At 42.9% G+C, this 26,280-nt stretch overlaps 1 long non-coding RNA gene across 1 annotated transcript in view; it reads right to left on the bottom strand.

Annotated features, from left to right (window-relative positions):
* Window positions 1-346: 346 nt before the first annotated feature.
* The window catches only part of LOC308657371, a 689,767-nt gene continuing 663,833 nt past the window's right edge, over window positions 347-26,280 (bottom strand). The window contains exons 2-3 of the long non-coding RNA XR_014023913.1: window positions 1,364-1,408; window positions 347-571 (exon numbers count right to left, since the gene is read on the bottom strand). This is a non-coding gene — a long non-coding RNA (uncharacterized lncRNA). The remainder of the gene's footprint in view (window positions 572-1,363; window positions 1,409-26,280) is intronic.

Raw genomic sequence — 26,280 nt, 5'->3', positions numbered from 1 at the left:
GGCTTATTTTAGGACTTTCAACAAAAGAATCTCTACAAAAAAGTTCAATGTAGATAAATTTCCTATTTTCATGTTGCCCTGTTTTATTTGGCTACTGTCTGAAAAGATCAGCACTCCAGGCACTAGACACTCCCTTACTAGTTTTTCACAAAAATATGTAAACAAGGCCTCTGGCCTTGAGCTGGGCTTCACAGTGCTGAGTACATTTCTAAGATAAGGAAGTTACTAACTGGGCTCCATGGTAACAGCTGGCAAGAGGATGAACTGGAAAGGGAGATAGAGGAACTAGAGGGTCGGCTTTAGCTCAAGCGGTTACTTCCTCAAGCCAAGCAGTTCAACAATTCTGTGCCCAGTGGGAGATTAAACACAAAACTGGAATTCCATATAACCCCCAGGGACAAGCGATTGTAGAACGGGCCCATCAACATTTAAAAACCTATTTACAAAAAACAAAAGAGGGGGAGATATATAGATGCTGCCAGGGACCACAAGCACTATTATCCATAACCTTGTTCACTTTGAATTTTTTGCTCACTGATGCGAGGGGACGCACGGCCGCACAGCGCCATTTCTCCCCTCCAACTGTATAAAATGCTCAAGTACGGTGGAAAGATTTATCCACCGGAAGGTGGCAGCCTTTGGCTCCACTCTTAGCGAGAGTGAGAGGAGCCGTATGTGTTTTCCCTCCAGGAGCAGAAAAGCCCATTTGGGTCCCGGAACGCTGCATAAGGCCGGTGAATGACAAACATGAGACTCCAGATGAAGACCCCCAGACACCTGAGCCTGCCGTTGCCACCGATCTTCCGGACCGTGAGATGGACTCTGCTGGTGATGTTCCCTCTGGGTGAGTTAGTTCATGGGGGCCTTGGTCCCCCGGCCGGCACAAATCTTCTAACATACCTCTATGGAACCCCCTGTGAATGCAAAGGGGGAACAATGACGCAGGCCCCAGGCTTTTACATTGCCACTTCTGATTGTATTTTAGAGACCACCTTTTCCCTGCTTAATGACTCCAATCCCACTCTTGCCGGAGATTGCTGGCTTTGTATGACCACAGGTGTAATGATGCCACTGGCCATTCCTGTTAATAATACCATTCAAGAGGGCACAGCGTGTGGCCCTGGGTTACCCTTTAGGGTGCAAGTTGTGGAGGGCTTTATAATGTGCCTTATAGGATCTTTTCAAAACACTTCTAATGATGTTGATGTAGGGTTCCTGAATGTAAGGAACTGCTCGGTGGTCACTAAGTATTCCTCACCAACCCCACCTCTTTGTCCTCCCAACGGTACTGTCTTTGTCTGTGGCGGAAACCTTGCCTTTTCCAGGCTCCCGGCCAACTGGACGGGCGGATGTGTCCTGGCACTTCTCCTCCCTGATGTAACAATCGTCTCAGGTGATGAGCCCCTGCCTATTCCCAGCCTGGACACTTTGATCAGGAGACATAAAAGGGCTGTTCAGTTTTTGCCGCTTCTTGTGGGCCTTGGAGTGACCGCTGCTGTGGGCACCGGTACAGCCGGATTAGGCACGGCTATACATTCGTACCGCCGCTTATCCCAACAACTCATAGACGATGTACAAACCCTATCAGGGACCATTAAGGACTTACAAGATCAAATAGACTCCTTAGCAGAGGTGGTCCTTCAAAACAGAGGCAGCTTAGACTTGCTAACCGCTAATCAGGGTGGGATCTGTTTGGCCTTGGGGGAGAGATGTTGTTTCTATGCTAATAAGTCAGGCATAGTCCGTACAAAAATTAAGGAACTTCAAGATGACTTGGAGAAAAGAAAAAGGGAGTTACTCGAAAATCCCCTTTGGACGGGACTAAATGGATTTCTGCCTTATCTCCTTCCTTTGCTTGGACCCCTGTCGGGCCTTCTCCTTATAGTTGCTATAGGCCCCTGCCTTGTCAATAGAATAACACAATTTATTAAAGATCAAATTAACATTTTGACTTCTAAGCCAATACAGGTTCATTATCAACGCCTACAAACCAAGGATGATTTTGCTGAAGTTTGTCTCCGACCGATTCGAAGATGATTTTTCTACAATGATCCCTGCTTCATGCCTTCCTCCTTTCACCCCCCTTCTTCTTTATTTTATTATTCTTCTCCTCTGACTCTATGCCCTGTTGAACCGGAACCAATTAAAGACCTAATAATGACTGGCTGAGTAGATACCACTAAACGCCTTGGCAGCAACGAGCTGATCTTGTAGTACCCAGAGACGGGCAACTTTCACGCTTGCACTGCAACCTAAGACAGGGGAATGGGGCCTCCCCAGAGACGGGTAAGCACTGTAAGGGCAGTGAACGACCTAAGACAGGGGCTACTTGATTCCCTTTGACGTGCAACAAACAAAAGAGGGGGAAACTGCTGGCACGGACTCCCCCCGGCCCCCAGGGCTTGGATCCAGCCCTGATTTTTGTGCACGTCAAAGAGGCCAGCTCACAAGGCCTTGAAGGAGCTCACAAGGCCTTGAAGGAGCTCACAAGGCCTTGAAGGATTTGTGGTGTCTGTTTTCATATTATTTCAGCCTGTAATGGTCATGTGGGGACGCCCTGACCTGCTTGGGTCTGATAAGGTTCCTGGTTGAAGGCTCATTATGAGTCGACATGAACCACCTGTTTTCCCCTCCTCCTTGCTCCCGCCTACTAGTGGCTTTCCATTCTATCCGAAAGAAATATATAAGTATGAGCTGAGATAATAAAGCCAGATTCCCCCTGGATGAAGGACCTCGGACTCCTGTGTCTTTTTAATCCCGACGTCTCCCGCCGGACTCGGCCCATTCGCCGAACGCGTGCGGCACCTGTTAGTATTTATACTAAAAATTAAATAAAATGAGGACAGCCTGGGGTTTCTCAAATTGGTTTCCATCACCTCTCTACTTAGGAAGGACTTCTGGTTTGGGGGGGTGGAGTAGCTGGGCACAGGTTTGAGGGAACCCCACAAAGTGTATCTTATTATGTATCCCTTTGATTTGGGAGTCACACACATGCATTACCTATTGAAAACAATCAGAAATAAAACTTAGAAAATAAAAAAGAATGATTTGAGCCAGGTGTGGTGGTGCACGCCTGTGGTCCTAGCTTGGCAGGCTAAGGAGGGAGAATGGCTTGACCAACCTGGCAACACAGTGAGACCCTCAAGTCAAAAATGACTGATTTATCAAGAAATGTCTATATTCATGCCGAAATGTGGGCATTTATACGTTAGCGTGCATTAATTGAGAAGCGTCCATGTGTCAAGGTGTCTGGAGAAGCTAAGGGCACAGGCAACACAGGTGTGACTCCATTTCCCATGGGGGAAGTAACGTTTCCCACTTTCTAAATTTCCTGGTGCCTGGTGTGAGGTCCAGTCCAGGGATGCTGCAGTGGTTGGGACCTGGTCTGGTTACCACCAGGGCCCATTGTGTTCTGCTTGGTCCCCAGGGTTGTACAACAGAAAAGCTGGGCTAATGGGAGGACCTTAGGTCACTGAGAGTGTGAGGTGGTTCTCACGCCACCCATTGCGGGTCTGGGTCCTCCTCCTTCTTCTGTGTCCTGCACATTGCTAATGGGATTTAAAATGCTGCAGTCTTGGTGAAAAGCAGCCTGGCATTTTCTCAAAAAGCTGTGCACAGTATTATCCTAGGACCAAGCACCCCCCTCAGGTGTGTGCCCACAGAGTCAACAACAGAGGTCACCTGCCCTTGAGTGTCCATGTGACATTACTCACAAGAGCCACAGGCATCAACATCCCAGGCATCCATGGTCATATGAATGGATGAACAAATATGGCATAGATTCAGACACAAAAAACAAGTTCTGTTATATTCTCTAATAGAGATAAACTTTCAAAATACTACATAGAAAAATAAGCCAAACATAAACAGACAAATCGTGTGTGACTCATTAATATGCAACATTGTCAGATGTGAGTTCCCAGAAGGAGAAAGTGGATTAGGGAACAGCTGGAGCTGGGGTGGAGGCATGGAAGCCTCTGCCTAATGCTTAGGTTCCATTTGGTGTGAAGCAGAGCCTGGGAAGCAGCGGAGGTGAGGAAGGCACAGCTGTGGAAAAGAGCTGTTGCCACTGGGCCCTCACTTCACAATGGTTAAAGCACCAAAGAGTCTGCACCAGAGCAGGCAAAGCTGCTTTCCTCATAACATTGGGCTTGGAGGAAAAAGCCCTGAACTCCACTCCTGGATTAAAGTGTTGCTTTTTTTTTTTTTCTGTTGCCTTTTTTTTTTTTTTTCCTGCATCCTGCTTTCTGTAGTTGGGGAAGACAGGAATGTGGACATTTCTGGGCTGCTTCAACTACAGAAAGGAACTCTGTGGGGACCTGGTATCTAACTGGATCTGCAGAGCTCTTGTGAGCTGAAAGGCAGCTCCCCCAGGCCCCAGTGAGTCTCACCAATCAATCCATCTTTCTTTTCTTTTCTTAGGTCTACTCAAGACAAAGCACGGTGAGTTGTCTTAGTTTTAACTCACAGAACCTCATCCCCCCATTAGGTCTCTGGAACACATTATCCAGCATGAGAAGGTGTGGGAAGTGGGAGAGCTCAGAAAGTTCCAAGGAACTCAGGCCATCCGTGTTAGCAGCAGATAAGGGAAAAAGCATGAGGGAGGACGGGCCACCTGCCCAGCTTAACATGCCTGTGTGCACACTTCCAGCAACATCTCCAAGGGACAGCTGTGCTTTGGCAGTTCCAGAGAACCCAGGCAGAATCACCATACCACACTGCCTAAGTCTTCTATGCAGAAAGTCTTCTATGAAGACCCCATAAAGCATAGGGTCTCCAACTTGCCACAGGTTCAGCTGTTAAAAGTGCAGAGAGCTGAGCCCTATGCCAACTTCTGGTTCAGCAGGTCCAGGCTGGTCCTAAAAATGAGGACTCTACAAGCTAATGTGTGACGCTGACACTGCAGGGCCAGGGACCACACTGATGGTTTAGGAAGATATTGAGAAGCATTTAAACATCAGAGTTTAAAGTCGATGTATTAAAACTCGATGTAGGAGAATAGTCCAAGGTTGAGGAATGGGTCAAATCCAGCAAGAAGACAAGCAGTTACCAAGTGTGTCCACACCTGGGTCTTACCTACCTGTGGGCCTTACAAGTAGAGAAGAAGATGTAAGATATTAAGATTAATACTTTTTTAAAAAAGTAATTTACTCCTCTGACATTAGTGCTTGTCTTCTTCATGATTCCAACTTTTCAAACAAATGTGACTTCCCAGACTAAGGCACAAAAGAGTGTTGACCCAAAGTCCTTCCTTAGTACTATTCTAAGAAGGAGGAATATGAAAGAGGAATAAGGAGGAGAAATATGAAATAAGCCCAGTGTCTTCAGGGGCTTACCCTCCCACGATGACACACATGACCAAAGTCACACACAGTGAGTGGGAAACTTGGTACAAATGCCTCAGGCATGGCTTCCCAGAGGGGACGATGCTAGTGTCTGAGCATGCAGGTGTGGCACCCAGCTGGGTACATGGAGGAGGAGGGAACAGGAGGGTGAATGTTCAGAGTCCTGTTGTGGACCTGCAGGTGGGCAGAGAGGAGGTAGCAAAAGGTGACCCTGCAGGAGCCAAAGCAGATGGGGGTGTCAGGAGCACCTTCTGCAGACTTACAGACCTCAAATCCAGACATTTCCTATTAAAGGACTGTGCACTGAACCATCTGGGCAGACTTCATGCCTGCACAGTTGTTGTGGGAGGGCGTAGAGCCTGTGGGGTCTTTTTGTGCCAGTGGCATGACTGTATCAGCTAACCTCATAACACTCTATGGGGAGACCCTCTCATTCTTGCTCCCTAACACTTGGGCACTGGGAACAGGAGGGTCAGTCTCACCCAAATCTGCAAAGCTGGAAAGCGATATGGAGAGGAACCCCTCAATTCATCAATGTCAACTGCACTGTACTTGTTGGCAGTGGTTTCCCTGGGCAGTGGGCTGGATGGTCAGAGGAGAGCACTGGCAGTGTCCTACAATGCTCCCTTACTCTCTGAATGCTTTTGCACAGGCAGGCATTCATATTCTTGTAAAATAAACCAATGGCATTTCTTTGCCATGGAGAGAATTATAAAACAGGACAGAAGACATGTTTTCCTAGCTCTCTGGGTAGGAGGAGCTGCAAACTGGTTAATGGCTGCATCCTTCTGGGTTGTCCGTGGCGGGCCTTTGCTAGCCACACCCTCTCTCTCAATGGCCAGATCTCAAGAATATGATGCAGAGGGCACTGACCTGCTAAGGAGACACACACTCCCTTCTGAGAGCTGAGGACCAGGTTCCTTATGAAGCAGGACACATTTGCACTCAAGCTCTTGTCCACCATGATGGAGGTTTGCACTCCAAACAAGCCATCTCCATCTGTCGTCTTGGTTTCTGAGGCTGGGGTCATGTGCTGCTCCAGAGAGTCCTCCCAGTGCACCTCGGGCTCTGGATACCACCCCGTGGATGTGCAGGTCAGCTTCAGGCCATCGGCATCGTCAGTTTCAACATGAATATGAGGGGTTGACCCCGAGCCTGGAAAGTGAAGAGGCAGACACAGCCTCTTCAAGTTCTGAGCCACTTCAAGTGGTGTGAACTTATGTCTGCTGGTCATCTTTGTAAACTGGGAGTGGGACTAAAACTAATCAATCAATCCATAAATAAATACTGGCCACAAATGACTTTAGGGGGAATAAAGTAAATCACCCATGTCAACATTTAACATGGAGTCCCTATCATCCTTTTTATTTTTCCTCTCCACCCTTTGAAGCCATACTAATCATTTTATTTGGTTATTTGGAAAACTGGACACCAAACTCATTATCAATCCAGGAGCAGCCTGTGCAGCTGTCCTTGGTGGTGATGAGGACCCAGCGGGAGTCCCACATCTGGCCTCCAGGCCTTCATCCTGGCCCTTCTCAGAGGAGCTCACCACTATGTTCCTGGACATTGCCGGGGCCCTCCATCGGCGTGGCCATCCCTTGCTGCACAGGCTTTGGAGCACTACATGCCTGGCTGAACTGCAGCACGGACTTGCCTGTCACTTAGTGTCAATTAGGTTTAAATGTGAAAAGCAGTTTGCGACCAGCAGCTGCCACTCCGGACCACGCAGACCTGGGCAAGGTAAGCCTACCTGTGGCAGTGGCCACCCAGGAGACCACACGCCCCGGCCCCATTGGAGCTAGGAGTGGCCTGGAGCTTTCCACAGGGGTTGAGTGGTAACTGCACGTGCTGTGGACTCTGTTTCTAAGGAGAAGTGCCCCTGCCTCCTGCCCCTTCCTCTTTCCTGGGGCTGCAGTGCAGGGAGACTGGGAATCATCCCTGGTAGTGAAGAAGGAGTCCATGCCATGGTGGGTGCAAGGTCAACATGGACTGTGGAACCTCACAGGTCAGCTGCTGCGGCAGACCTGTGCCCAACACCCCTGCACTTGAGGTAGGAAGCTCTGCTATAGGACACTCGTTTGCAGGTTAGTGAATAATCTCAATCTTTGCTAACAGAAATGATAAGATACAAACAAATGTACCTGGGATCAATCCGCCCGTTGTGGGTTGAGTTCGGTTTCCTATAAAGACATGGTCAAGTCCTCACCCTAATACCTGTGAATGTGACATTCTTTGATAACACGATCTTTTCAGATAATTGGTAAAGACTAGGTTGAGTTGGATTAGGGTGGGTCCTGATCCCATATGACTGGCAACTTTTTAGCAAGAGAAAAAAGTTAGACCCAGGGACACAGGGACATTAGCCATGCAGATGTGGAGTTCGAGATTGGGTGGTGAAGCTACAAGCCCAGGGACAGCTGGGTTGCCAAAAGCTGGATCAGAGAGGGAAGCTCTCCCCAGGGGCCTTGGGGCCTGGCTCTCCAACTCCTCGATTTGAACTGAAGGTCTCCAGAAATGTAAATAAATCTAGATAAATAAACAACTTCTGTTGTTTCAAGCAAACTTGTTTGTGGTGAGTTGTTAATGGAAGCCCTGAGAGTCTATTGATGACCCTCTCATGTCACCTCCTGAGGCCTTGCTAATTGGGCCATAAACAAGCATCTGGAGTGAAGATTGAATGTTCAAGCCCATGGTGACGTTCACAACAGGGACCTCAGTGTCTGCCGCAGTCTTGGCTGGGCACAGAATCACGAGCCACTCAAGCAGGAACAAAACTTTATTTTGAAAAAGCCGCCAATACTCTGTAGGCGCCGGCAAGCCAAACCCGGTCCTCCCACGCAGGCGTCTACTGGAACCTGCGTCTCTTGGAACCGGGGGTCCCCCAGACCTCCCCCGGAATTTCCTCCTACTATCCTTCCCCAACCAATGGGAACTCTCCATGAGTCCCGTAACATGAGTCCGTAACATGAGTCCGGTAGCAGGCCAAGGTGAACAGCGGGAGTCCAATTTGCATATGAATGTAAATCTTAACATAATCATATCTCAGTGGCTAGCTGGCGTCACTTTACAACCAAAGGTGCCATACATCGTATATTTGCTTGTGGCTCCTAGCATCTGCCCCCTTCTGTTTAATTAAGCAACAAGCAATGTGGCTAGGGACCGTGCCTGGTAGCTTGTCCAATTTAACATATGGTTCTTACCCGTCATGGGAGAACTGACATTTAGGCGTCAGCTTCCAGTCTTAGGTTGAATCCACTGTAATCAGATCAACCCGTCACTGACTACCGGTCCAGCATTCAGCCATGCTTGTGGATAGGCCTATGCACCAGTGGGGGGGTGAGGTTCTTGCCTCACCTCTGTTGGCCCCCAAATATAGCCTTGGTGCCAGTGGGGGGGTGAGGTTCTTTGCCTCACCTCTGTTGGCCCCCAAATTTTAGACCATCACTAGTAGAAGGGAGGAGGATACAGAAATGCCAACACCAAGCCAATTGATGGCTCCTTTGGAAAAATTTCGTCACTGGTGACACCATCAGTAAAGAAATGCCAGTATTACCACAATAAACATGGGGTGAGCTGGCAAGGAAATTGCATCACTGGTGACACCATCAGCAAAGATATGCCAGCAGTACCACAATTCGGTGCACCAGATGATATTTCACAATGTATGCAACTGATATATAGTCCAGGCAAGTTTTGCAAGCAGTTCAAATTGGAGGAGTCTATCAATATGTCCATTTCCTCCCAAAGTAAATCAAGTCCTTGATTGAGCATTACTTGTTGAGTTATATTCATTGATGCATCAGTTTATACAGTTTACTGTGATAGCTATCATAGAAGCTGTAGTTTGGTTTTATCTCAGTCTTCACTGGAATTGGGATGGAGATGGAAATCCTGGCAATGATGCTAAAGAGACATTATCCTGAACAGAATTATTAAATATAATGAAAAGGAAAGGTGAAAGTAAACAAACATATCTGTTAAACTCCTTTAAAAACAATCCTTAACAGCTGTTTACCTAATTTAAACTAGTAAACAAACAGATCTGTTAACCATCTCTAAAAACAATCATTAACAGCTGTTCACCTAATTTAAATTAAACCATATAAATCACGTGAATAAAGAAAAAATTCGGATCCATTTTTTCATGAGCGCTCCTCATATAAGAAATATGGACATACACACATACAGACATACAACACAAAACAGAAGTGTGCACACAACATACAACACATAAGACAATAGTAAATAAAGGCCTTGTAACTATACCTAGGTGAAATCTCCATTGCAATGTTTAAAAACTCCACAGTCAAAAAAATAAAACACAGTCAAAAAATAAAACTGATCAGAAAAACATTAACCTAGGTTTGTATGAGCTCAAAATTAAAATAGAACTTTATGATGTGGGAAAAATGCAATAATAAAATAGATATTGAAAAGAAAAAAACACCTTGGTTAATCACTGTCGCAGATGTAAGAATAGCCAAGCTGGAGCTCTGGATGTCAGCTGTTATGGATTTGAGTCAAATCATCTTCTTTTTCTGTAGAAATTGTTTTAGTTAATCTCTCTGGAATCCAAATCGGTTGCTGTTCATCCTGTGGGAAAACACAGACAGCGCCCCGATTCCAGACTATCACTGGATCCGGGCCTTTCCATTGTCCTGTTAGAATATCTTTCCAAAGTACCTTAGGCTTATGTACATTTTTTGGGTACAAATGTCTTTCCGCAGCACTAAGTCCCGATGAATCCAAATTTAAAAAGTTTAGAGTAAAAAGGGTTATTTTAAGTTTATCTTTGGGGGATATATACCCCTTTCCAATTCCCTCCTTTTGTTTTAATAAGTACATTTTAATAGTTTGATGAGCTCTTTCAACTATGTCTTGTCCTTGTGGATTGTATGGAATTCCTGTTATGTGAGTAATGCCAAATGATGAGCAAAATTGTTTAAAAGAGGTGGAAGTATAACCAGGGCCATTGTCCATTTTTAACTGTTTTGCAATGCCCACAGTGGCAAAATTTTGTAAGCAATGAGCTATAACATCTTTAGTTTTTTCTCCGGCATGAAGGGAGCCCATCAAAAATCCAGAAGAGGTATCAACTGTAACATGTAAATATTTTAATTTTCCAAATTCTGGCAAGTGTGTGACGTCCATCTGCCAAATATGGTTAGGTATCAGTCCTCTAGGATTGACTCCAAGATTAACTGTGGTAAAAATGTCACACAATTTTGACATTGTTTTATTATATGTCTGGCTTGTTCTTTAGTTATTTTAAAACGTTTTTGTAAAGTATTAGCATTGACATGGAACCTTTTATGAAAATTTATAGCTTCTTCTATTGTGGAGAAAATATGTATGTCATGTGTAGATTTATCTGCTAGTTCATTGCCCATACTAAGGGCTCCAGGCAATCCTGTATGTGCCCTGATATGACCTATAAAGAATGGATCTTTTCGGTCCCAGATTAGACTTTGTATAGCGGAAAACAAAGAGAAAACAGTAGAAGAAGGTGAAATCCTACCAGCATCTTCAAGGGATACTATAGCATTAACTACATATTGACTATCAGAAAATAAATTAAATACAGAATCTTTAAACATCATAAAAGCTTGTAATACTGCATTAAGCTCTACCTTTTGAGCTGATTGCTTGGGTACTAAAAATGTAAAAGTTTGATCAGGAGTAACTACTGCTGCTGTACCATTGTTTGACCCATCAGTGAATATATTTGGAGCATTTATGATAGGGGTTTTTCTTGTCATTTTTGGAAAAACTACAGGATGCTTAGACCAAAAAGACAACAAAGGATTAGATGGTAAGTGATTATCAAATGAAACACTAGTTTTACACATGATTATTGCCCAAGTATTTAACTCTTTAGCTAACTCATCAATTTGATCCATAGTATATGGAGTAATAATTTTATTGGGAGAAATCCCAAATACTCCCTTAGCTGCTTTTATTTCTTTGAGTATCAATTGTCCTACAGCCTCAGGATATCTAGTAAGAATAGTGTTAGGAGAATAAGATAAATGTATCCACAATAATGGACCTTCCTGCCAAAATACTCCTGTAGGAATACTTTTTGTTGGTAGTACAATAAATAATAAAGGCAAACTTATATCAATTCTATCCAAATGCATATTTTCCATTTATGTTTCAATGATTTTTAATGTTTTTCTTGCTTCAGGCGTTAACATGCGGGGTGAATTTGGATCTGATGGACATTTTAGAATATCAAATAAAGGTCCCAACTCTCCTGTTGGTATGCCTAGATAAGGCCTTATCCAATTTATGTCTCCCAATAACTTTTGAAAGTAATTAAGTGATTTGAGTTGATCTACTCGTATTTGAATTTTTGGTGGACGGACCATGGTTGAGGATAATAGAACTCCTAAATAATTAATTGGAAGATTTAATTGTACTTTATCTATTGCTATCTCTAGATTATAATTTTTCAATAAGTTTGTAAGTGTGGCATAACATTCTAGTAATGTGTTTTTATCTTTATGTGCCAATAACACATCATCCATATACTGAAATATTTGTAGTTCAGGATTTTGATTTCTAAGTGGCTGGATTGCTTTATTAACATAAATTTGACACATAGTTGGGCTGTTAGCCATCCCTTGAGGGAGTACTTTCCATTCATATCTCTGATCAGGACCTTCATGATTCAGTGCAGGGATAGTAAATGCAAAATGTGGACTATCCTCGGGATGAATTGGAATTGAAAAGAAACAATCTTTAATATCTATAGCTAAAACATGCCAGGTTTTTGGTAAAGCAGACAATTGAGGAATCCCTGATTGAGCAGGTCCCATAATAACCATCTCATTATTAATGGCTCTTAAATCTTGTAATAATCTCCATTTACCAGATTTCTTTTTAATGACAAAAATGGGAGTATTATGGGGGGATACGGAAGGTTGTATATGTCCTTCCGCTAATTGTTGTCTGACCAAGTCATGGGCTACTTGTATCTTTTCTTTAGTCAGGGGCCACTGAGGAACCCACACTGGTCTTTCTGATTTCCAAGTAATTTTGATTGTCTCAGTGGCCCTTTCTGAAAACCCAATTCATGTCTATTTATTTCTTGATCTATTTGAATAGGTGCTGTCATACCTTGTTCTTGTTCTCTTAATCTTTTTTCTTTCCTAAAGCCTTGTTTAGCCCTAGTAGTGGGCGCATTAGGATTGATGTTATTTGTTAATGTCAATCCTAATTGATCTAGGACATCTCGTCCCCATAAATTTATGGGAAGATGATCCAATACATAGGGCTGTATAGTTCCTTCACATCCTTCAGGATCCCTCCAATCTAATACCATAGCACTTCTATGGGGATTTGTTGCCACTCCTAGGCCTCGAAGCGTTTGAGTGGCTTGTTGTAATGGCCAATGTTTTGGCCATTCTTGACGAGAGATGACACTAAGGTCAGCTCCTGTGTCCAGCAGCCCACTAAAGTCATGTCCTTGAATATTTAATTTTAGCATTTGGCGAGAATCTAAATTTAAAGACAGCATAGCCCAATCTACACCTGTGGAGCCTAATCCCTTGGAACCTCTTTCTACATTACAACTGGAAAATTTATCATGCAGGCTGGGTATTATTAATAACTGTGCTATTCTATCTCCTGGTGAAATTACTGATATACCTCTTGGAGAACTAGCTATAATTTTTATTTCACCCTCATAATCGGGATCAATTACCCCAGGACTTATCATAAGTCCTTTTAGTGTAGAAGAACTGCGTCCCAATAATAAGCCTACTGTTCCCTGGGGAAGAGGTCCTTTTACTCCTGTGGGAATGATTTGAACTCCCATCTCTGGAGTTAGTACTGCTCTGGCAGAGGCGCAGATGTCCAGCCCTGCACTCCCTCTAGTTTGTCTGATGAGGGATTTAATGGATAATGCGTCCTGGGCACTACCTTGATGGTGCTGTTGGGTTCCTCCATTGCCCCATATATTTGTGGTTTTGGGCCCCAGGGCATTGGGCCCTCTAGTCCGTTTTTTGGCAATGGAGCCTGATACCTTTCTCCATGATATCGTGGGTAAACACTTGGTCCTTGTCCATTTTTTGATAACGGAATACCCTCTATGGTGGTTTGAGAACGGCATTCATTAGCCCAATGTTTCCCTCTATGGCATCGTGGGCAAATACCCGGTATTCTATTCCTTTGATACCCAGCTTTGTTAAACCCTCCTCTTACGGGGCAACTCCTTTTAAAATGTCCTGTTTGATTACAATTATAGCATGTTTTTGGCCTGGCATCTAAAGCCTGTTGTACTGCTGCTAAGACTTGCCCTTGTTCATTAATGTCTCTACATAATTTAATATATGTGTTTAAATCTTCATGTCTCCATGGTCTAATGACCTCTCTGCAGCAACAATTTGCTTGGTCATAAGCCAATTGTTTTATAAATGGCATTACCTGTTCTGTATTTCCAAATATCCTAGAGGCTGACTGAATAAGTCTATCTACAAATTCAGCGTAAGGTTCATTAGTTCCTTGTATTACCTTAGATAATTGACCTTGTAAGTCTCCATGCCCCTGTAAAGTTTTCCATGCCCTAACTGCATCTACAGCAGTTTGTGCGTATACGCCAGGGTCATATTAAATTTGCTGTCTTTGACCCTCATAAGGTCCCTTTCCCAATAGCATATCTATATTTCTTTGAGGGTAACCAGCTTCTGCATTTCACCTAGCTGTCTCCATGCAAAATTCCTCATTGGCAACCTTCCATAACAAATATTGTCCTCCGTTTAGCACAGATCAACACATGTTAGCCCAATCTGCTGGTGTCATGTCCAAGTTGGTAACAGATTCGACCATGCTTATTGTGAAGGGAGCTTGCGGCCCATAGGTTGTTACAGCCTCCTTTAATTGCTTTATTGTTTTGAAATCTAAAGTACAGTGAATTCGTTGCCCTCCTGCCTGCTCAAGTACAGGGCATGCTAATCTTTGGGGTTCTGTCTCAGAATTCCGTCCATCAACTACGGGAGTTGAGGGCCGCTCAGCGGTAGATGGAGCTGTTGGTTGAATTACGCCCTCTGGTGATAGAACGGAGTTAGTAGCAACCTCCTGTTGTAATTCTCCACCTGATGGCTGCTTTTCCTCTAAGCTTGCTTTCTTTAAATTTTCCTCTGTCTGACTAGCTTGAGAGACCTTCTCTTTTGCTTGACCTAGCGTTTTTTCTACCATAGTCTGGACCTCTAACAATTTACTTAACAGTTTTTCGGTTTGTTTTTTACTGGATTCTAATCTACTATAAAGGTAACGTAACCCAATAAGATAGGATAAAACAAAGCCGAAACAGAATGAAACAAAAACGGAGCAGAGAATGGTTGTATCGATTTTCTCTTTCTCAGGGCCGAATAACTTCAAACCTTGAGCCAACCATTTTTCCCAGTTTGCCTGAGAAAATTCTAGGGCTAGGGAGCTCAAAATAAAAACAAAATAAATCAAAACAAGAATACATTGTTTTTTGAGATGGTCACCCATCCTGTCGCCTTCCCTCAGGGGCGAGCAATTTACTCACCTCTAAGCTTCAGGCATTCCCCGTACGGGCCGCCAAATGCCGCAGTCTTGGCTGGGCACAGAATCACGAGCCACTCAAGCAGGAACAAAACTTTATTTTGAAAAAGCCGCCAATACTCTGTAGGCGCCGGCAAGCCAAACCCGGTCCTCCCACGCGGGCGTCTACCGGAACCTCGAGTCTCTTGGAACCGGGGGTCCCCCGGACCTCCCCCGGAATTTCCTCCTACTATCCTTCCCCAACCAATGGGAACTCTCCATGAGTCCCGTAACATGAGTCCGGTAGCAGGCCAAGGTGAACAGCGGGAGTCCAATTTGCATATGAATGTAAATCTTAACATAATCATATCTCAGTGGCTAGCTGGCATCACTTTACAACCAAAGGTGCCATACATCGTATATTTGCTTGTGGCTCCTAGCAAGTGTCTCAACAGGAAAGGGTCATTTCAGAAGCTGAGGGCTTTGAGAAGCAGTGGGGACGCCTGCTTGGCCCAGCGGCCCCATTTCCTGTGCTGACATGGAGCAGCACAGCAGAGTCCATGGCTTCAGCTCTCGGGACACCAGCTCCTTTTCCCTAGGACATGGGTGACACTCTAAGCGCAGGGGCTGGAGAAGCCAGTGAGTAGCTGGGGCTCTATAATAAGAACATACAGCTCAGCATACAGGGCTGCTCAGTGAAGGAAAAGAGGGTAGTTTCCACTTGTCCCTCCTGGCCCTTCCACTTGAAAACACGTCCCTCTGTGTCTCATCACTGGCTGTGTCCTCATGAGTTCAATAAAGATGAGCTTGTGTTTAATATATTCTAAAAATACAGAGCTCAGTTAGCAGGACTTTGTAGAAACATGGTGTCAAGGTGCCAGAATTTCTGGGGATAAGAGAGTAAGGTGGTGTGCTGAGTCAGGCCACTGTCCCCTGTGTTACCTATTTTGAGAATCTGAGATATTAACCCTGAGACCATCCTGGGGGAAACCCATGGTTTTTGCTAGTGCAAAGAGACTGAGGATATGACTTGACACCAAGGCTTTAAGTGGTATTTCCTCTCTCCTAGAGGAGAATTTCAACATCTGCCTCCGGCTCCCCCAAGATGTTAGTCCATGGATCGTGCTCCGGTGAAGCTGGCTGGGGAGTGGGACAGGGATGAGCCTTGGCTTTAAGAACTCAGCTTCAGAATTCACTGAAGGCTGGGGTTCTGCAAAGATTTGCACATGCAGCACCCACTGATGGTTAAAGATGGGGGACCACGTGGGGTCTCACTAAATTCAAGGTGTGGGAGAACCTTTTCTCTAAGACACACAGTACACTGGGGCTGCCCTAATGGATGACATCTCCAGCAGGCACTGATTTCTGACCTTGAACCAAACTTCACTCCTTCAGGAGGGAGGAGTAGGTGAAGACATGTGGGCCAGAAACCACACAACCTAGACCACCACAGGACACTGAGGCCTTCTGGAGAAGAGGGTCACAGGCTCAATCCAAGGACCTGCGGTTCGCCTGGAGCTGGGCTCTAGTGAGGCCTCCTAATCTGGCGCAGCAGCCAGCACCACGCTGCATGGTGTGGAGTCCAGTGGGTGTGACCCAGGACACCTGGTTTAGACAGGCTAAAGGACATGCTCACTGGGAGGAAGTGAAGAAACAGGCTATTTCATTTTCCTGGCTTAAGTAAAGAGAACAGCAGGTTCTCAGAGTGATGGTTCCCACTGTCATCACCAGGACATGAGGGAAACTGCAGCCTGTCTGGAGGTGTGCCAAGGGTCGCTGCCTCAAGTAGGCAGCAGGGAAGCCTTTTTTTGGAGAAGCATCTCATGTTTAGAAACACATTTTGTCACTTACTATTCCAGTATTTATACCGTGACGGCCCTGAAGGACTGTGATAATTTGGGAAGGCCTGGCCCTTCATGAATTCTGGCTTCACCATGTGCAGCGTGCTGTGAAAGTTGCATCCTAAACTCTATACCTACTGAAATACCAAGCACTCCACCCGCAGAGAACACAAGGAAGTCAGTAACCCCCTTTGGGCCCAGTGGGGACCCAGAGCATGATAAGGAGCCCAGTAGAACTCATTGCTATACCTAGTGCTCCATGCCAACAGTGCCCTAGGGGAGGCTGACATGAGTTCCACCTTGTTTTCCTCAGCATTCAACCTGCTCTTTGTGCTTGAGTGGAAAGCTCAGCTGCACTTGCCCTGACTTGGGGAAGCTGTGGGAGTGGAACATCGGGGTTGCCCCCTGTTTGATACAGGAGATGAGCAGGTCCAACCTGCCCTGCCTTCAGAAGCTCAGTATGCTCAACGCCCTCTGATGGTGGCGGCTGGTTTCTCATGAGGCCCCCTGTGAGGAGGGAGATAGAGAAACTCTTTCTGAGGCCTTAAGATGTGTGTGAAGGGGGCTAATCCAGGCTCAGCCTCTCACTGAAGCTGGACCCTTCCTTCCTCCTTCACCTGGCAGGACAGACACTTTCCTGGGGTTCATATCTGAGCAGGAGCAATACAGAAAGGCATGAACTTATGCAGGGCCCAAGTAAACCAGAAGGCAAGGGTGGGAAGCACCACATTAGACCACCCAGGATCGTGCTGGATGTGCATGGAAGTGAGGTGCACTGAACTCAGGCCTGATGGTGGGTTGTGGAGTCTCTCTCCCTCTGTCTAGCTCCTTGTGGGGTTTGAAAGCCCAGGATGTGGGCTTCTGGGACCCATCAGAAACGAGGCATGCTAGAATCCCTCCACTTCCCTCCATGGAATTATGTTGACCATGCGGAGATGCAAATAGATTCCTATTAAAACGTAAGAAAGACAAAAATAGAGCCTCACATCTCTACCTTTCTTGGCATCATATCTAGCATTTGTGTAGCTTTGCCCAACTCTGTCCATACAGGATGGCATCAATCTGGCTCTTGATAAAACAGAATATCAATAAAAACTCAATCAGAGCTTCTGTTCGACAGGCTCACCTGTGATCTCCACATGGAACCGTGCTTCATTGTGGTAGGTGGAGCTTACAAATAAACACCTGTAGTCCCCTTCATCTGCAGGGCGGATGGGGTGGATCCTCAGGGCCACCTGCCCTCTGGTGATGTTCTCCCTCAGGAGCTCAGTCCTCCCGTGGTACTCTGGCCGCTGCTGCTCCAGGTAGTCCTCGGAGTCCCTGTAGTAGTGCACCAGGCCCGAGTGGTTGCCATGGAACCACCTGACTTCCATGTGCTGGGCATCCATGGAGGGGCTGAGGTGGCAGGGGAACTCGGCCCCTGTTCCCCCTACAGCGATGACTGGTGACCGAGGTCCCATCACGTGGAATTGTCCTGGAAATCAGGAAGATTAAGCATCATGGCCAAGGGCTGGCAGGTGGGGCTGCGACTGTGTGATGAGAGCAGCAGATCAGCTCATGGACACACCGAGCCACGGCCAGCTAGTGAGCAGGGGATGCTGGAAGGCAAGGTGAGTTCAGGAGGTAACATGGGATGTGAGGGAGGGTGCAAAGACCTGGTCCTTCAGGTGTGCTTTCCCAGGGGCTAAGAACTGAATTCAAATCCGTGTGCATCAATTTTGGTCTAACAGAACCTGCAAAGTTACAGAGTGTGGTCCTCATTTTACATTGGCATAAACTGAGTCAATGAGTGCATGAGGGACTTGTCCCCAATTGTCATGACCCAGGCTCAGAGAGTGTTCTAGCACCAGCAATCTGAAGGTCTCTGTTTAAACATTGGATTATTCAATATACAATATATAGTACATACAACGATGTGTACTGTGAAACAACTAAATGCCATGATTTTGTGTGAGGAATAAAGGGAACACTATGTACAATGTTATTGCATTTTAGAAAACAGGCATGAGAGCATCTTTACAAAAACAGTCTAAGACATTGCCACAGCTTATATCTAAGGTTAGGAATTTTGAAAAGTGAAAAGATAAATGTAAATGTAAGTATTCAGACAATGTTTGATCTGCCTGGTGGCAAAATCAAAAGTGTCCTTTCCTCCCTCCCTTTCCTCAGAGCATTGCTTTAAGAATTCTGGAAATGTAAACCCTTTCTCTTTCTCTTTGGCAGGTGTGATTTTTTTTTTTAAACTGCCTCAGCCTCCTGGACTTTGACAGCATGGGGACCTGGAGGGGGGCCTTTCGGTGTGGGCAGGGAGGGAGGCTGCACCCTTGTCTCTGTCACCTTTCAGCCTGGTCCCTGATTGTCAGGGAGTTAGGAGCAACTCTGTAGTCAGCAAGCACAGGGGACAGCCACTGGCCAAGGAACTTGAGATGAACAAGATGTGTGATGTGGTGCTGTCACACACCCTGACTTAGGACAAGGGGCCTTCCTGTTGGAGAATGTGAGATTACTGCACCACGTTGGCTGGACTAAATTAGTGGACAGGCTTCTTTCTGAATTGCTCTTGTGTCAGAGAGTTAATTGTGTTACAGTCAGTGAAACTGGTCTGTGGTCTGAGAGGCTCATTGCTCTCTGAATACTTTTCTATGGCATTAAAGAGAAGTTTTGAGATTGTTGGATATTTCATTTTTAATTATTTCCCTGTTATATGATTTTTATGTAAGTATCATATTTTTCTTTATAGCCTTTGGTGTGCAGATAACCCCCTTGCACATCAAGTGCCAACTCTCAACTTTCAGCCTCCATTTTTTAAAACATGAACCCTTTCTTGTAAACATAGGGGGGAGCTCCTGTTATTAACATGAAATTTCTTCTTTCTAAATAGCTGATGTCTTTTCTTCTTAGTGAGCAAGGTGAGACCGTCTTGGTGGCATTAAGGTGTTCAGTACTTCAAGAAGCATCTAACGAGAACGAAGGACAGGAGGCCTGGATTCCACACCTGCAGAGCCTGCCTTACAGACTTGGAGGAGAAGCTTGATCCAGGAGTGGAGACCCCAGTCTGCAGGTTGTGCTGAGGCCTAGGAAGGAAACAGCCAGTGCAGGTAGGAGAACAGCACTAAGCACTCCACAGGCTGCACACAGAGCTCATGGCCTAAGAAGCAGCACAAGGTACATCACCCCTGAAAGCCCCTGATATGGTCATGTTGACCTGACCGAGCATCCTGCCTTGGGACTGAGGTCCCTCAGCACCCTGAACCAGGAAGTCCCCCATTCCATTCCCCAAGGAATTGCTATGTGCCCAAAGCCACGTCTCCTGTGAATTACCCAGGCTGCTCAGCTTCCTACGTGACTGTCACCTGGACACCATGATCGTTAATCCATAAAAGGCAGAGGCCTCTGACCTGGGCAAGGTACATGGGGATAGGTGCAGGACACGCATTGCCTGTTACTGTAGGGGACACTTCTATGACATAGTTAACTTGAGTCTGCATGGAACCTGGGCTGCGCCATGGTCATTCAGCACCCCCAGAAGAGGACTAGCCATGCCACCCTGTAAGAGCAGCATTGACGGGGCCAGGACATGGTCATCACATAGTTTAGGAGGCTCACAGTCCAGGGGTTGCTGAACTGCCAAACTGTTTCTGGATCAACAAGAGCTTGGGGAGACACCTAGCCATATGTGAAACTCTTGGCACATGTCATATTGGGCTGGAATTTCCCATAAACTAGCCAGAGTTTACAAAAGCTCATGCAATGTGAGCCAAGTAGCACTGTGTGCATTCCCACACAGACTCTCAACAGCAAACTGCCTGAAAAAATACATAAAGAAAGCAATCTTAGTTTCAGTAGCATAACAATCACAATAAAATTCTTAGGGGTGAATTTGTCAAAAAGGTGAAATATGTACATAATGAAAACTACAAACAATGATGAAGGAAATTGAACAACAAACTCACACATAAATAAAATATATCAATGTTTATAGCAACACAATTCACAATAGTAAATTATGGAATCAACACAGATGCCCATCAATAGATGAATAGATTGAGACATTGTGGTATGTACACACAATGGAGTTCTGCTCAGTCACTGAAAGAATGAAATTAAGCCATTTGCTGGTAAATGGATGGAAATGAAGAATATGCTAAGTGAACTTAGTGAAGCCCGACTCAGAGACTCAGATGTGGAGTGTTTTCTCTCATATGTGGAAGCTACAGTGAATAAAGAAAAGAGGGAGAGAAGGATAGGAAGACATGAAAACCAAATCAAATATAAATTAATAGACAAGCTAAAGGAAGTCTAGTAGAGTACAGGAAGGAGAATGGGAGAGGGGAGGATGGGAGGGAAAAGGTGGGATCATGAACCAAAATCCATTTCCATGCATGCATGAGCTTGTCAGGATGAACCTAGCTAATATGTATAGCCATAAAACTCTTTAAAAAATATCCTGTGGCCATGGATTAGAAAATATTTTTTGTCGTATCAATTCTTTTTCTTTTCCCACAGTTTTTATTGGTGCACTGTAGTTGTACACACTGATAGGATGTGTTGGTTCATGTTCATATGTGCACACAATATGACAACACAGTATGGCCAATATCACTCCCCAGAACTCCCCCTCCCTCCCCCTCCTTGGTCCCTTTCCTCTATTGATGTTCCTTAGAGTTTTAGGAGATCCACCCCCACCTTTCTTTTCCCCTTTTCTCTCTAGCTTCAGCCTGTGAGAGGAAACATGACCCTTCACCTTCTGAGTTTGACTTTATTTCTCATAACACTATGGTCCCTAGGCCATCCATTGGAAAATACTCTTAAAATGACCATAGTTCCCAGAGTGATCCTTAAAGTTCCTTCCTGAAGACACTGTTTCACTGCATATTATATTTCTAATAACATGAAATTTGGGATTTATATTCAAACCATAGCAAATGGGGTCCCTAAAGAGAATTGAGATGTTATATAAACTTCTAGATTTACTTTTAGCTATTTTATTGTCACGAAGATCCTAGATATGTATATTCTTTCTCCAGTAGTGGGAGTGGGAGGAAAAAGAAGAGGGAAATGGAAAAGAAAAAGAGCATTACATTTATATGTTCATTAACTCTATCTGAAATTGGTTTTTAAAACATGGAATCAGAACTACCTGTTCACCAATAAAAATAAGAGATAATTTCACACCATACCATAAATTTTACAGATAGCAAATATTTTCTTTCTTCACATACAAAATCATGGTAATTTATGGATTCAATTTATAATTTAATAAATTAATACAGGAAACACATAAATGGCTATATTACAATGTTTTTAAATAACATTTTGTTAAATTCCTTTAAAATTGATTTCCCTATGAAATAATATGAACTTTATTTTATCCACTTAAAACATTATTCTGAGAAAGGTCCACACTATTGGCAAAACTGTCAGTCCATATCCCTAACCTAAATAATGGTTAGGTGTCCCTTAAAAAAAGAAAGACAATGTAAAAAATGTATTGATATGTGTCTACACACAATACTGGAAGGCTTTACATGTACCACTTTTGTGCCAGCTGTTGATAATGGTGATGCCTACATATGTGTGAAGGCAAGGAACATGTAGAAAATCTCTGTCATTTCTCTCAAATTTGCTAAGAGCCAAAAAATGGTCATGAAAAGTCTTACAAAGGCACTTTCTAAAAAACAGTAAATGTAAAATAAATTCCAAGTTATTTAATGGTTTTGAACAAAATGTAATGTGGTCTCAAATTCTAGAGTACACCAAGGCTTCAAGAATTTACTTTTAGCTATTTTATTGTCACGAAGATTCTAGATATGTATACCATTTCTCTGGGAATGGGAGTGGGAGGATAGTGAAGGGGGAGAAAGGAATGGGAATTAGTAAAAGTCTTTTGGGAGAGGTAGCTCCTAAAATAAAATAAATTTTATCGTACTTTTCCACAGACAGATGATTTTCTTGTTCTTGGAGGATTGTTGTAGTTTTGCTTTAGAGTACTTTTGAGTTTTTTTCTTTTGACTTAAAATTATTTTAAATAATCCTCTTCATTTATGAACTGTTGAAATGGTAAATTACAGATGAGAAAATGACTGATGTAATTTTCTTTTCAGGCAACTATGGTTACAGACTTTGAAACATTGTTCTAATCCCTCATTTATTTATGAAATTGTAACACTGCTCTCCACTAATCAGCATGCTAAAATACATATATATATATGATTTGTTCTGAGAAAATCACAGATTTAAAATAGCACAGAGAGACTCTATGTGCCCTTTATTTAGTTTCTTCCAATGGTAAGGAAAATTTATTTTAGTATCCAACCAGGAGGTCAGCAGTAGGACAAAGTCAGTAAGTGTATTTCCATCATCATAAGCATCTTTCCTTTCACCCTTTTATGACCATAGACACTTCTTTCTTGACTCACTTGGTCCTTAAGCCCTCACAATCATTAATTTGTTCTTTATTTCTATAATCCTGCAGTTTGAGAAATGTTATATAAATGGAACCATATAATATATATCTTTATGGAATTAGCTTTTCAACTTGTTTTCACTCAGCATAATTCTCTGGAGATACATCTAAATTGAATCAATTGTAACTTCAGAGTACTATTCCATGGTATGGACATAGCATAGAGAGGTGAATATTTTGAATATTCAAGTACAGTTTCTCATATGAACATGTGCTGTAATCTAACTGGAATAAATGTTCCAATGTATAACTTATTGTATATATGGTACCCTATTTATATTTAATAGGAATGAAATAAATTCTTTATCTTCAAGTCATCAAAATATTTACTAAATAAATTTTGCATGTTTCCAAGCAAAAAAAAAATTAGTTTTGTCTTCTATAAAATTAACATTTAAGACTACAGAACAAATATTATATCTATCAGTGAACTTTGAAAAATATTTTGGTCATATCTGATAAAGGTAAATGTATATTCTATATCCCAGCAATTGCTATCCAGAAACATAACTAAAATAATGAATATGTCTGCTCTAAAAATGAAATGTGTTCAAAGACAAAACAACAAAACAAAATCTGAAAAAACCTACTCAAACTCCCATTAAGTTTAAAATCAATTAATAATTTATATTCTTTGCATGCAATAGACAATTATATGCTGAAGAGAATAAATGACCTTTATTATAAATAATTAAGAACATATTTCCTAAACACAATTTTGAATATAGTAAGTGAGGTAAAAGTAAGTACACATCTTGTATAATCTATTTAAATTAAATGCAAAGGTATAAAATGGGTGAAATTTATTTATGCAGTTAGGAATTATGAGTGTGTACCCGTGCAAGGTAGTATTAGGATTGGAATAGATTCCCTTGTAATTTTTCTTTTAGTTTCCCAAAATGTAATTTGTTGTGTGTGTGTGAGAAGATGCTGGGAATCAAAATCTGTGCCTTATGCATGATAAGCACTCACTGTACATTACCTAAATGTAGTTCCTTAAGACAACACATAACTCTTTTCTTGTATTTTGTGTGCATGAGGAACTGGGTGGAACTTTGTTGAATCTGGTGCTTCAGGGTCTCAGAATAATGTACCTTCTAATTCCATGAACTTGATATATAATTTTATTTAGTCATGATCTATACATTTTAGTATCCAGGTCTTGTGCATACATTTTAAATGTTTTATTATAAACATGTTATGTAAATAACTTTTTTTACACTTCAATAGCTAATTATTTATTATTAATACAGAAGTACTAAGTGATCCATATTCTGTGACCACAACTTAGCAATTAGTTCTAGAGTCATCTTTGAGGCATCACTCTTGGCATGCACTACAAATTCTATGAGGGATCCCATGTACAACCCTCTGGATTTATTTCTCTATGTAGTTCCCTCTTCTTTTTTTACTTTTCCTCAAAATTTCCAGCCACTTTGGCCTTTCCAAACACTAACTTCTGTCTCAAGGTAGAAAGTCTGCTGATTCCTTGATTGAATTCTCCCTTCTGGACCCTCATTTTGGAATTTTCCTCTAGGCAGAAAATCATGGTAATCATACTTCTCATTTCAATTATTTCCCTTATTTTAGGGATCACAATTCTGTGCTGTCTGTTGTGCTGTTTCTAGAAAAAGTTATTTTAGGTATGTTGGACTCTTTTCCAGTTGCTAAAGGAAATATGTTCTTAGTTTGACTTATTTACACTCTTGGAGATCTGGAGCTTGAAGTTGAATAATTGATTCATGTGACATAATCGTCTGCATGTCTGCTAGACATCCCCCAATGTGGGAAGGTAACATAGTTAGCAAAACTTCTTTTATAGGAAATCTGAAAGAAATGAAGATGCACTTCCTACCTGGAAAAATAATTGTTTGGTTAGAAGGAATTGTGAGTAATTGTTTTAAAGTAGGATGCTTGACAAGCAGCTAGGTTTCTGATGAAATTCTTGGGGATGGAGGAAGGATAGGTGGTAAAAGGTATGTATAAAGGGTCCAGAATTTTGTTCTTGTTTTTTGTGAGCTATGAACCCACTCCATACTTGGGACTGTCATACTTACCAGTTGTGATTTGTATTTTTTTTTTTTAAAGAGAGAGTGGAGAGAGAGAGAGAGAGAGAGAGAGAGAGAGAGAGAGAGAGAGAGAGAGAGAGAATTTTTAATATTTATTTTTTAGTTCTCGGCGGACACAACATCTTTGTTGGTATGTGGTGCTGAGGATCGAACCCGGGTCACACGCATGCCAGGCGAGCGCGCTACCGCTTGAGCAACATCCCCAGCCCACGTGATTTGTATTTTTTAAAAACTATTCTGAAACTTTCTGCAAATATGAACTGTGGACAACGATACTATTAATAACTGAAACATGTCCTTACTTGGCAATGTGTTTACTATGTGCTGAGTACATAGTAATACTTTCCATGTGTTAATTCATGTAGTTTTTACAATCAAAATATTAAAAGATGTGCTAGCATTACCCTATTTTACAGATGCAGAAACTAAGGCATAGAGAGATTACATAAATTGCTCAAAGTTTATGTTGATAATTGGTAATAAGCAATCTGGCTCAAGCACATGTCTTTCCAATTATAATGTATGGTAAAAACACCTGAAGGTTTTTTGAGGAATATTTGAGATAATCCTTATAAAAGACTTAGAAGACGGGCCTAGTACCTGGTGCTCAAGAAATGTTAGTTACTATGTTAGTTATTTTGATGTGCTTCTTGCCATCTCTGGTTTTTCCTACCTTATGTTTTATGATTAAACCATACACTACATAGTCCCTTGAGTTTTCATGTTTTCCCTTATTCCTGGGTCTCTGTAATGTTGTCATCCTCTCTTTTACTTCTTTTTGCCTAGAAAAACTTTAATATTTCTTGGTTAATGTTTTACAAAAGAACATGTGAAATAATTTTGTTATATATTAATTTAGGCACATATCCATCACTTCATTTAAATAGCTTCCTTATTTTAATTCTCTGCTAGTTGCAAAGTAAAGCAGTAATTCCCAGTGCCTTTAAGAGGTTGTGTGTTGTTTAGGTATTTAATGAGAATGAAACTGATGATAAATTCTCCTTGAAATAGCAAATGGGCTCAGGCTAAAATTATTTTCCCCT

Source organism: Spermophilus citellus (assembly GCF_964194105.1).
Source record: "Spermophilus citellus genome assembly, chromosome: 1".
Classification (NCBI taxonomy): domain Eukaryota; kingdom Metazoa; phylum Chordata; class Mammalia; order Rodentia; family Sciuridae; genus Spermophilus; species Spermophilus citellus.
This window is presented reverse-complemented; position numbering and strand designations above follow the sequence as displayed.